This window comes from Phoenix dactylifera, chromosome 3, assembly GCF_009389715.1.
Source record: "Phoenix dactylifera cultivar Barhee BC4 chromosome 3, palm_55x_up_171113_PBpolish2nd_filt_p, whole genome shotgun sequence".
Classification (NCBI taxonomy): domain Eukaryota; kingdom Viridiplantae; phylum Streptophyta; class Magnoliopsida; order Arecales; family Arecaceae; genus Phoenix; species Phoenix dactylifera.
The window spans coordinates 5,499,330-5,511,339 of NC_052394.1; the positions used below are offsets into that span (position 1 = coordinate 5,499,330).

The 12,010-nt window shown below is 39.0% G+C and overlaps 1 long non-coding RNA gene and 1 pseudogene across 4 annotated transcripts; one reads left to right on the top strand and one right to left on the bottom strand.

Moving 5' to 3' along the window:
* Positions 1-2,526: 2,526 nt before the first annotated feature.
* On the bottom strand, positions 2,527-9,579 carry LOC103702134. 4 transcript variants are annotated; one of them, XR_603260.3, is made up of 5 exons: positions 9,314-9,579; positions 5,792-5,859; positions 4,379-4,483; positions 3,933-4,228; positions 2,527-3,750 (listed from the first exon to the last, which is right to left on the bottom strand). It is a non-coding gene; the product is annotated as an uncharacterized LOC103702134 (long non-coding RNA). The 4 variants fall into 4 exon arrangements; XR_603259.3 differs by lacking the exon at positions 5,792-5,859; XR_005510944.1 differs by lacking the exon at positions 9,314-9,579 and having other exon boundaries at positions 5,792-9,261.
* Positions 9,580-9,635: 56 nt separating this feature from the next.
* The window catches only part of LOC120110336, a 7,050-nt pseudogene continuing 4,675 nt past the window's right edge, over positions 9,636-12,010 (top strand).

Sequence of the window (12,010 nt, forward strand, 5' to 3'; positions counted from 1 at the left end):
GGTCGGCGCCCTCTAGTCGAGCGCCTTCCTGGTCGGCATCCTTTGGCCGAGCAGCTCTCTGGTCGGCGCTCTTTGGCCAGGCGCCTTTCCGATCGGCACTCTTTGGCCGAGCGCCTCCGTTATGGCATGACTTGGGGTTTTTCCCCCAACAGAATACATACATAAATTTGCTATTAGAGAGGTGGTTTCTTGAGAATGAATGCAGAAAAATAAATATCCACGAAGGCTAATTCTGCCATCTTATTTTCTCAAGACCTGCTCGTTTGTCTTGATATTATTATTTTTGTTTCAAAAATTAGGTTTAATGATTTTTTACATGATTTTGATAAGTTCTCCTCTAGGTGCACCCCTTGGTTACTGATCTCTATTAAGTGGACGACAAAGAAGTAGGACAAACTCACATATATCGAAGGCACCGTCCTTGCATTTCTTAAAGGAATTGACTTTATTCTAGTACCAACTTGGGCACGAGGCTGTACAAAAAGTGCAGATTGTGGAACCACAGTCACAGCCTTTTCCTTTTTCCATACAAAATTGATGCTAGGGTCTACCTCCCTGTACTAAACATATAATGCTCCACTTAATCCTTTTAAATATCTACTCACGATTCCTAAAAAAATTATTTATCTGAAAAACAGATTGCAAGAGAAAATAAATTTTATTATGTTTAATTGATAAAAAATTAGTTCAAAAAAAGCATTGAAAAAGGATTACTGTGTTTGATTGAAGGTAATCTTGTGTAGCAATATTGTCAAATTTTAAATAATATCTCAAATAAATAATTTAAATAATAATATTTTTTTCGACCTATGTATTGGCCATTTATGGTCTACTTATATAATTGCGGCCTAAATTGGCTATTTTGAATATTGAGTATATTTATATTAGTTGATAAAGATTTTTAAATTGATTATACATATATTAAAAATATAGTCCTTATTATAAATAAATGTTATTATATTTTTGGTGCATAAATAAATATAATAATAAATTATATAATAGAGTTAATTAATAACTAATAAATATTTTAATTATTTATTAATAAATATATTAATATATTATTTATAAATCATTGTATTTATATATTTATAATATTTAATATAGTATTATATTAATACTATATTAATTATATTATATAGTATTTTTGTCAATAAATGATAATTTTAAATTATTTCTGTTTGATAATCTAATATGGAAAAATAAATACCACCTCTTTGGTGATATTTAATTCACCTTCTCTCTGAGAAAAAATAGACATGAAACTTACCGTTTATTTTATTATCTCTCTTATCTACTTTTCGTACCAAATATGATAATCTCATACAAGATTTATTTTTTTATGCCAGATTACTCCTAACCAAATGAGCCCCGCCAAATAATCTATATCTAGCTTGAGTCTGACAAAAGAAATGCAACAAATAGGGATTTTACTATTAGAGGAAACTTTGCTTCTCAGCACTCTGCAGAAACTTTGCTTTTGAAGAGGATAATTTGTCCTGATTTTTCCAGGATTTTATGCTTGGTGGCTTCTGAGTTCTGAGTTTCTTCTTTTCTGGATGCGTCATCTCTCTTCCACTTGGCTCATAAATATTTATCCATGGATTATCATGGGTGGACATCCGAACAAGCCCTAAAAAGAATTGATATACGGTTGTTGTAAGAATGGCAATAAATGGAATGGCTATGGAGCATGGCGAGGCAACCGCATTGGAAGGAGAACAAAGAGGGGCATAAAGAAAGAAAAGAAGATACCAAAAGGGTTTCTTTGAGTGGGTAGAGGCCTAGAGCAAGGACCTATGCTGCTTTTATGAAGACAAAATGATGTGCCTTCCAACTTCAACAAAAAGAGAGTGAGAGTGAGAGTGAGAGAGAGAGAGCATTGGATTCTTTGGGCAGCACATGACATTGGGTGGATCGTGGAGTTATTGCGTCCTTCCAACGCAAACACTCGTTTCACCAACCTCGAGCTCATAACACTGTTCGATGTCTTGCACGGATTTGGAGCACTTCGCTCTATTTGCTAAAATGATTTCAAAGGAAAAAAAATAAATCTTAGAAACTCTGCAATTTTTGTTTTAATCCTTGAATGAACCGATTCTTCAAGGCAGATATCTGAAAGCATAGTATCCATGTCACCATTACAATTTCATTCCCAAATATATGCTTTTAGTGATAGAAATAACTGGACAGTCGTGCCAACAAGTGACCGAAATCCAAGCCTAGTGGCAAAAATTAATGAATTTTCACACACAACTTGATGTGCTCTTTGGCAGACAGAGTATCACCATCACATAGGAGCCAAAGGGATATCAAAGGTTGCAACATTTAGGATTCTTGACTTCTCACAAGATCAAGCATTACCACCTCAATATATTTGCAAGTTATCAGAATAGCCTAAACAGTGGTCCTAGTGGAACTGCAAAAACTCAGAGACTGCTAAGTCTAACTGATGAATGACCAAAGGCTTGTTTTCATCTTAAATGTTCTTCATGGTGGCTAAATGAACAATAATTAGTTAGAGCTAAATGAACAATAAAACTACTGAATTCACATTTCCATCATAGGTGACTAAAAGGTCTCATAGGATTTTTTGCAAATATTCTTACAAAAACAGAAAAGTGGCATAGGCATCTATTCCACAAAATTAACTGAGCTATTCCTGCTTTCTTTCTCCAAAGACTCTGACATGGCTCCTTTTCTTGACAATGTCATGTGAATGTAACCTTTATGCTTTTCCTCTTTTCTTGCCTCTCTGAAAAGGAAAAGAAGGTTGGATCTCACTGCAAAGCCTAGCAGCCCCAGTTGATGTCCGACTTGTCCAGGAGACCAAGAACTGATGCCACTGGGTGCAGTGCATGGTGGGGCATTTCTTTACAGCTCCAGCCACCATCACTTTCTTATCCTACTCATCATCCCAACCCTGACTCCAACCATCTGCTTCATTTGTATAGAACATTAAACAAGATCATAGTTGTGTTTCTCGATCTAACTAGCTGATTTGGCCCGGGTGGCTTTGCCTCCCTCTTCATCAAAAAAGACTAGCTGATTTGGAAGTCTTAAATCAGCCTCCCGGACATGTGCCAAACACAGGCCTCTCCAGCAAAATGCAGCAAGCAGGCATCATAAGTTGGTAAGAGTATTATGGATGGCGAGCTACTGAAAACTCTTTTATCTTAGATAGAAAGCTTTAGCTAAAAATTGCTATCCCCTTTTCCGGCATTAAGAACCACTTCTAATTCTATGTGGCATTCGTTGGTACATTCCCCTAAAACAAGAGGAATAGGTAGTACATGTGCATGTAACTCATCCATGAACAAGAGGGGAAAAAAATAGGATAAAGTGCATACGAATTTTTCAAATGTTTTGGTAAGTGATGCCGCTGAAGAGAAACCGGCACATCAAATGCAATGTCTTTCCAGCGCACATTTTGTACCCACAAACAGATGACTATGTTCCAATTTGAATATACTAGAAATGGTCTAAAATTGTCTTAAATTATAATGGAATGAAGAGGAATATAGAATAAGGATCTATGGATAAATAGGATAATTTTCATATAACTTGTGAAAACAATATTTCTTTTATGAGCACAGCAAAAACAACACTTCAAAAGCTCTCCCTCGCAGAAGCAAGACTAATAAAAGCACATAAAAACCAAACAAAAATGAGAAATGTCCTTTTGCTAGTTATGGGCGTACCACTCAAACTTGTAAAGTTATGGGGCCACCCAATTGCAAGCTCTCAAAACTTCTGATCAACATGAAAAGAAATTAGAAGTTACACAATGCGGTCACGGTGTAAAAGTATAAAATATTTCCACAGACTAAGACATCTACAAATGTACTGTGCACTATGTAATATAATCACTTAGCAGCTAATTGCACAATAACCTGCTTTTATAACATGTGATGTCTAGGATAAATAGACCATACCTCCAATTCATGCATAACCCTTTGCAAGACAGTTCAGACACCGCTGTACCCTGAAACAAACAGGTCACATGTGGGCACAACAAGAAGCAGACACTAGAAAACTCCATAACTTCCTCGAAGTGTATTAAGCCTTAGTATCAAAAAACATGGCCTGTTCCCATCATAAGTCGGGCAGAGATGTGGGTTGATGACGGTGGGGATCATACGAGAGAGATCATTCTATGCTTGAATTCCCTTGAAACAACTGCATATAAGCCTTTTCCTTTATAAACCATGCAGGGAAGTACCACCTCTCTCTGTAATCACAAAAATCAAAGAACATACAAATTCAGTTGCAGGACAAAGCTTAAACAGTCATGTCAACAAGGGGGATACAATATTGCCCCGCCCTCTAGGCTTTTGAAACTGATTGCAATAAATGGATGGCTACAGAAGAGACCACTGACAGGGTGAATATGCCCCAAACACAAATGCCGTGGCAGACCCCAACATGTGCAGTGGCTCAGGGATTCCACCTGCCATTCTAGAGGGTCCATTCCAGAGATCCTGTTCTGTTTAATAGAACCATATGAGAGACTAATTCAGAAGACAAAAAAATATCATGTAAGCATTAACAGGAGGAAAGGGATAAAGAGAAGACCCTAGATTATGGATCCTGTGGTTGATAACAATGAGTTCAATCTACTCTCTAATCTCCAAAGCTTTCAACCATTCTCATACCAAGTTGACCTTGTTCTTGTCTAATTATTTAACACACTACAAAATCTTTATAAGGCACATATGGCACCCCCTACAAAGCATTACTACCAGGGTACGCCGAACAGGTACCGGTCGGCGTACCGGTGGCGACCCGGACCAAGTCGGTACCGGTTCGGGTCGTACCGAACTGGTACCGACCCGGTTCCGCCGCGGGAGCGCGCCCGCACTGTTCCCAGCACGCATGGGATGCGTTTCCCTGTGCTTCCATGGGTGAAGCCGCGCGCGCGGGACACGTTTCCCCGTGTGGGACGCGCGCTGCTGCATTCCCTTTTTTTTCTTTCTTTTCTTTTCCTTCTCTCTTCCTGAATCTCTCCTTTCTTTCTCCTCTCTTTCCCCCCTATCCACGAGCAAGGAAGGGCGTTTCCCCACACGAGGCCCAAGGTACCAGTACGTCTTCTTCTTCTTCTCCTCTCTCTTCTTCTTCCTCTTATTTCTTCCTCTTTCTTCCTCTTCTTCTTCCCCCGCGCGCGTGAGCGCACTGCCCCATGTGTACCGGTGCGAACCAAACCGGTTGGCACCGGTATTGCAGTGGCAATCGGTTTAGTTCCAACCCCTATAGGGCCGGGAACCATTTTCCATGGCTGAATCGTACCGGTTGGTCCGGTATTGGTACGGTACGTGCAAAACCAGCCAGTACAGGCCGGTTCAGCATACCATGATTACTACCAATTTCATATACAATGTGTAAAGAGATAAAAGATTTGGGCCAACTATTTGTTGCCGTCATGACTAGTACCTTGCTTGGCTTGCAACTTCGACTTTTAATGTTGGTCACTAGTCTTTTACATAGCTACATTGATTTCAATATACCTTTTATGCACACTTGTCTATAATAATACCCGCCAAATACATCTCCTGATATTCTTTTCCATAATATGAATTTGTCCATGCCATTAAATATGTGCTTGTTGTTAAGAACTTGCACTCGCTTGCTAACCTCTACCTGTCCTACCATATATTTGCTGCAAAGTGTCCTTCATTTTTGTTCTTTTTTTCTTTTATTATTATATTATTTTATTTATTTTTTTTCGGGGGGGGGGGGGGGGGGGGGGTGCTGGGGTGCACGTATTGGAGGGGGAGAGTGATAGGAGGCCTGTTACCTGGTGTTTATGAGCCCCACATATTTTTATTCTTGGTGTGTCATCTTCATTCTTCAAACGGACTGCATCTGTATTAGGACAAAGCTCGAGTTTGGAATCACAAACAGAACTTTTATGCAAGCAATCAATGAGCCATTCATAATGCCCACAAGTAACCATCCTATCTGCTCTGACATGGATCACACCCACTGAAAAAATAGTGTCTAGGCATGAACACGGGACAAAACAATCGAACTATTTTTCTAGTAGTCTTTCAGCTGAAATGAAGCAAACTTACTTTTATAGATAAAGCAACAACAGACTAGAAAGAACTAATAGAATAAGATGACCTTCTACTACAAAGAGAAGATCTAAGTATGCAGAGAGGTTTCTAGAAACAAGTTATTCCCAATACGGAAAGAAGATCTGGCCACTTTTATATCTATATTAATTTTTCCTTGTGCAATTCTTGGCACTTCAGCCAACATGTCAAATCATCCACTCATAACTTGATCTCACTTCTGTCAACAAAAAAAAATGGAGTGACTAATATGCATCACCTTCTAAACACCCACCTAATGGAGTTTTTCTCAAACTTCTATGAGCACATAATTGTACCAGTTAGTCATCAACTCAAATTCAGTTCACACTGTACCAAGCCTCCACTTCATCTGAAGCATGGTTGACAACGAGACAAGAAAGCAAGAAAAAAATTACCAACTCAGAATTTTCCAATTACTCCTCCAATGGAGGACCATACCCCAAATGGAGACTTTCAATCAGAAATGAGCTTGACCATCCAAAATGTGGGAACATAAGAACCAGTGTAACTATAAAGAATGATAGGCTAAGGAGATGCTTCCAATTATTCCATCAATTTTTAACATTTATGGATGAGGCATTTTGCAATTGTTGAGTTAAAATAATCTCAGCAAATGTTGTCAATGAAAACCTTCTGGATGGTAATCCGCCAATAGTCTTCATGAAGGTCAAACTCTTTTCCATATGTATCTACCATAAAGTCCATCACTGGACAGATCTCCATAGGTTTGTCGTCCCATTTTCATAAAGATGCTCCTACAATGTTGAGCATTGAAATACTTTTAAGTATATACTTGAGAAGATGATAGGAAACTCTCAATTCTCATATACACAAGGTAAATGGAACTATGAAGTTTCAATTCCATGACAGCATCTCCTATGATTAGCCATCAGTTTCCTGCAAGCTACAGCAACAGTCAAAAACATTCCACAACCATTGGAGTGCCATAACTTAACATATCCATTCATGACCAATAATCTAATAAACAGAATCACTTACAAGAAATACCCAGAGGTTTTTGTGACGAAATCTGCCTACTTCAATAAGTAGACAGAACGATCATGTACAACTAAAAAATTTCAAATATTATGCATAAGACCTATACTAAGTTTGAAATTCCAAATTAATTTACTACCCTGTATTCCTCATCAACTATATGTCTACAAAATTATCCACCCTTCTTTAAATTGAACCATTCCAAAGACCATCAAAAATGAAATCTCTTTTATTTGTGTGGCACACCCTTCACTATCCATTTTAAACTCTAATATTCAAACTATTCCATTCCATGAGTCAAAGCGTTTTCTCCACAAAACTAAAGTTAATTGCAGAGAATGTTTAGATTGACCCGCTAGGTTACCAAGACCAAGACATTCCTGATAGTTTCCCTAATTTACTCACTAACCACCCATCAACAATTAAATTTGTTCTCTAGAATGGAGATCTCTTCAATTTCAAGCTTTCCCAACAATTCCCCTCTTGCATGCTGTTCCTGTCTCATCTCATTTATCAATGAAATGTGAGCTGGCTTACCACTGTTTGCTCAGAAAGAGCTTCCCCAACAATTCCCATAAAAAGAAGGCATAAAACATGTGAGTAATATAGACAGACCTTTCGAAAAGAAATCCTTCTGATTAGGGTAACTTCACTTCATGAAGATTTGTTGATTTCAACTTACACTCAGTATGTCAGAAAGATTGATGATAGCAAATAAAAAGATTGCCAAAATATCTATAAGTAGAGCATGAGGCCAAACAGTTATATGTAATTGGAAGTTTGATAACAAAATCTGTCAAAATTAACATCATCAAGAAGCACAAATCAGATCAATCACATCCATATAACAAACAGCTTCAAGAAATTGGGGATGGGAAATAGTTTTTGTACTAAAATTAGAGGACCTAGAATGGTGCCAACAATCAACTCTTCCCATCCTCTACCCAGCTAGCGGACAACCATAAAATGTCTTGCAAGCTTCCCCAGGAAGAGCATTCCTTGCTAGCCATATCCCTAACCTGTAAACCAAGATCATGGCATACCCCCCACAACACCTCTCCAAACTTACCTATCACTTTGAGATATTAAATGCTAAACATTACTACATTACATTGACTCCACCAAAATTAGTGATAGAGGAAGCTTGGAACTGCCTAAGGAGCAGGCAAGCGAAAGAGGATAGACCAGACAATAAGATATTCCCCAACTGTAGGTTTAATGACTGAAAATTCAGAGGTGAAGGTTTGAAAGAATAAGAAAGAAAGAGCGGGTGTTGAATAATTGGACTGACACTGACAATATCAAATCCTCAAGGGTTGGGAATTAATAATAAGAAAAATAATAGGTAAAACCAAGGTATCAGCAGAGATTTTTCAAATAATAAAATGCAACTGGGCTTGACAATCTCAAAATAGAACATAATTCAGCATTGGAGATATAAAGCCATTTAGCTATTAGAACAATGACCTGTTTAGATAAGAACCCAACCGTAGATAAAGCATGGTAAGAGCTCAATCTATAGGTGAAACTTCTACAGGAGCAATAAACGTTGTAATGCAATCAGATTCACTGGTATTGTTAATATATACTAATAGAGTATGAAAAGGACCTCAGCATATCAATCTGTTATTAACATAATTAAGGAAAAGATAAAGAAATAATGCAGAACAAAGTTCAGCATACATTCAGGGAGGCGTATTGAGTAGATTGGCTTGCTGACCAGGGCAAACAGAGTAATGACCAAAATGTTTACTTCAGTCAAAAAAAGACTAAAATGTTTAGAATCATATGGAGAATGTTGCATCGCACTTGAAATCTCATTTACATTATACATCTGTGATGTTTATAAGATACTTTAAAGTTTTGCCTTTGTGCAGTTTGTTAGCTTAAAAAGATGAGGTTTAAACTGGTTTATAGACTTTCCTACTGATATAAATCCCTGAGGAGAAATTTTACACTAGATAAGAGTGTGACTTTCCAGACAAGTAGGAGATACATTATAGACGACACACGAATTCTGATATAGGTGCAGTAAGAGACCAGCCATTCAACTGCAAGCTAATTATAAAAGATTGAGGAAAAAAGATTTTTCAAAAACATATTCTATTTACTCCACAACACTCAACTAGAAGTCCCATTAAATCTTATCTGTAAAAGGTACCTAAAAGCAATAATAAAATAAAATGGAAAAAAAATAAAACAAAAACAGAACATTAACTTGTCACCTTGATCAACTTCTCTTTCTACTTCTCAGCATCCGCCATTTGGGCCGGAAGAATATCATCAATGTTGCATAAAATTGGGAAAAACTGTAGAATAGATGAATCATCTCTACACATATTACTAATTAAACGAATAATCACTTAAATTTAATATCTCTAAGATACTAGGACTCTAATACAAATTACATAAAGCGTAAGAAGGGGAAGAAGAGGGGAGGAAAGGAAGTGGGAGAGGGCAAGAGGGTTAGTCATTGCTGCATTGCTGGCAAGCAGCACAAGCAGCCCAGAGAGAGAGAGAGAGAGAGAGAGAGAGAGAGAGAGAGAGATGGCCGCCGGGAAGCCAGCAACTGTGCTGCAGGAGGGTAGGAGAGGGAGAGGGATGCCTCCACCTGCGTTCACCGCCGCCCTCGTCGCTGGCCGCCTGAGAGAAGAGAAAAGAGAGGGAAGGGAGGGGAGCGGGAAGGAAATTGGGGACGAAGGGTGGGTGTAGGGTTTTTTTTAAAGAAATATGTTTATTTGTTTTCTTTTACCGGAGGTGACCATATCCTGATTCGACTCCCTCGACGGCTCTTCGACACCATAAACCTCAAGCTGAGCTCAAAAACCCCAATCCAAACCATATCCCTCTCTCTCTCCCTTCTCATGTCTTCCCTTCGCTCCCCTTCCCCCCTTCCCATTTCCCCGCCGCCTTTCTTCTCCTCCTCACGCTTGCAGTCTTCTCATTTGCCTTACTTCTCGGAGTCTTATTTGGAGGGGAAGAGACCCCAACTTACCTCCAATCCCCGTCGAGGTAATCCAACTCCTCTTCCAACAGTAGTTTTCTCTTGTGGAGTACACACAACATGCACACAATCACCAAAATTTCTCACTTGTAGAAGGAACAGTAGATTGCCCACTACATCAGTAGAATTAGTTTAATTTCGTCGAGAAAAGTGGTATTTTTCCTCAATCTTCGGAGAAAGATGGTGTTATTCCCACGGAACAAGCAGGTGAGATGGTGGATTTTGTGATGGAAAATGGCGAATTGCCGAACGAAGAAAATGGTGCTAACTGCGATGCTAGTGAAGTAGTAGCAGAGTATCCCCATTTAGTTAATGAAGATTGTCGAATAGCCGAAAGGAAAATGTCCATTTTGTAGAAGAGAATTATGTATTGGATACTGACAGGGAAAGAGTGGACCTTGGTTCTGTTGAGGGAGATGGTACCTTGCCCGCTGAGGAAGGAATATGATGCTGCCAATGTCATTGAGGAAAATAGTGGGATGCTTGAAAACGAGCAGGACGTGCTTGTTGATTTTGCTGACAGAAAGGTTTATTCACCCGGCCAACAGTGTGAAGTCCTTGGATTCTTGTCATAGAAGTGGTAGGTTGCATGTAGGTGATCTTGTTAAGAAAATCAGTGGTTTACCAATTGAAGAGCGTGTGAAGGTTCTTGATGTTTTTGAATATGACGATAAAAGTTTAACCGGTCTCTGACTACAATGACATCCTCATAGCTCTAGTGAAAGCTGGTGAATTTGAATCTGCTGATGAGTCTGTTTTCTGAGCTTCCATCCCGTGGATTGTCGCCGGATTCCTTGTCCTTCTCTATCATGATTCAGTCTTTATGTAAGAAGAATGAACCGGATGAGGCAAAACAGGTTCTAGATGACATGGTGCAAAGTGGGTTTCGTCCAAACATTATTACATTCACGGATCTGGTTAACAGTTTGTGCAAGAGGGGAAGACTGAAGAAAGCTTTTGAGGTTTTTGAGATCATGAATCAAGTTGGGTGTGAGCCCACAATTAGGACTTACAATTGCCTTATCGGTGGGCTGTGTTATGTGGGGAGGTTGGAGGAGGCCTTTCAACTCTTACAGAAAATCAAGAAGTCTACAAAGATGCCAGATATCTATACATTTACCTTGGTCATTGATGGGTTTTGCAAGGTTGGGCAGCCGGATGAGGCAATTGAGCTGTTAATAGAAGCTCGGGAGATGGGACTGAAACCGACAATTGTTACATACAATGCCCTTCTTAATGGGTATTGCAAGGAAGGCAGGCCTTTGGAAGGACTTCACCTTTTGGAAGAAATGCAACATGGAGATTGCCTTCCGGATAAAATTAGTTATAGCATCATGTTACAGGGCTTGTTGAAATGGGGTGAAGTTTCTGCAGCTTGGAAGACTTACAAGAAAATGAAGGAGGCTGGTTTTCAGGTAGATGTGCGAGTCATGAACACGCTCCTCAGAGGCCTTTGCAGACAGACAACAATCAACGGTGAACTGCTAAAAGATGCTAAGGAGCTATTTGAGAAGGTTATGGAAATGGATTTTGGCCCTTCACCTTACACTTATTGCTTGATGGTTCAAGCTCTTGCTGTAGGTGGTGAGATTGATGAGGCATTAGCCCATTTGCATGAGATGGTAAGAGCAGGGTATTCTCCAAGAATGATGACATACAATGTATTCTACGAACTTTATGTGAGGAAGGGAGAGTTAATGATGCATTAGGTATTTGGTTCTTATGATTAAAAGAGGGAAAATTCCTAGTAGATTCTCTTTTCGTGTATTGCTCAATGAGCTTAGTCGACAGGGAAGACTGTTAGATGCTTTTGGAGTATATGCAGCTGCAATCAAACGGAATGTAATTTCCAATTGGACACCACAAAAGGATTGGCAGAATGAAGAGGAATTAAAACATATTCAAGGTGGGGAAAGCA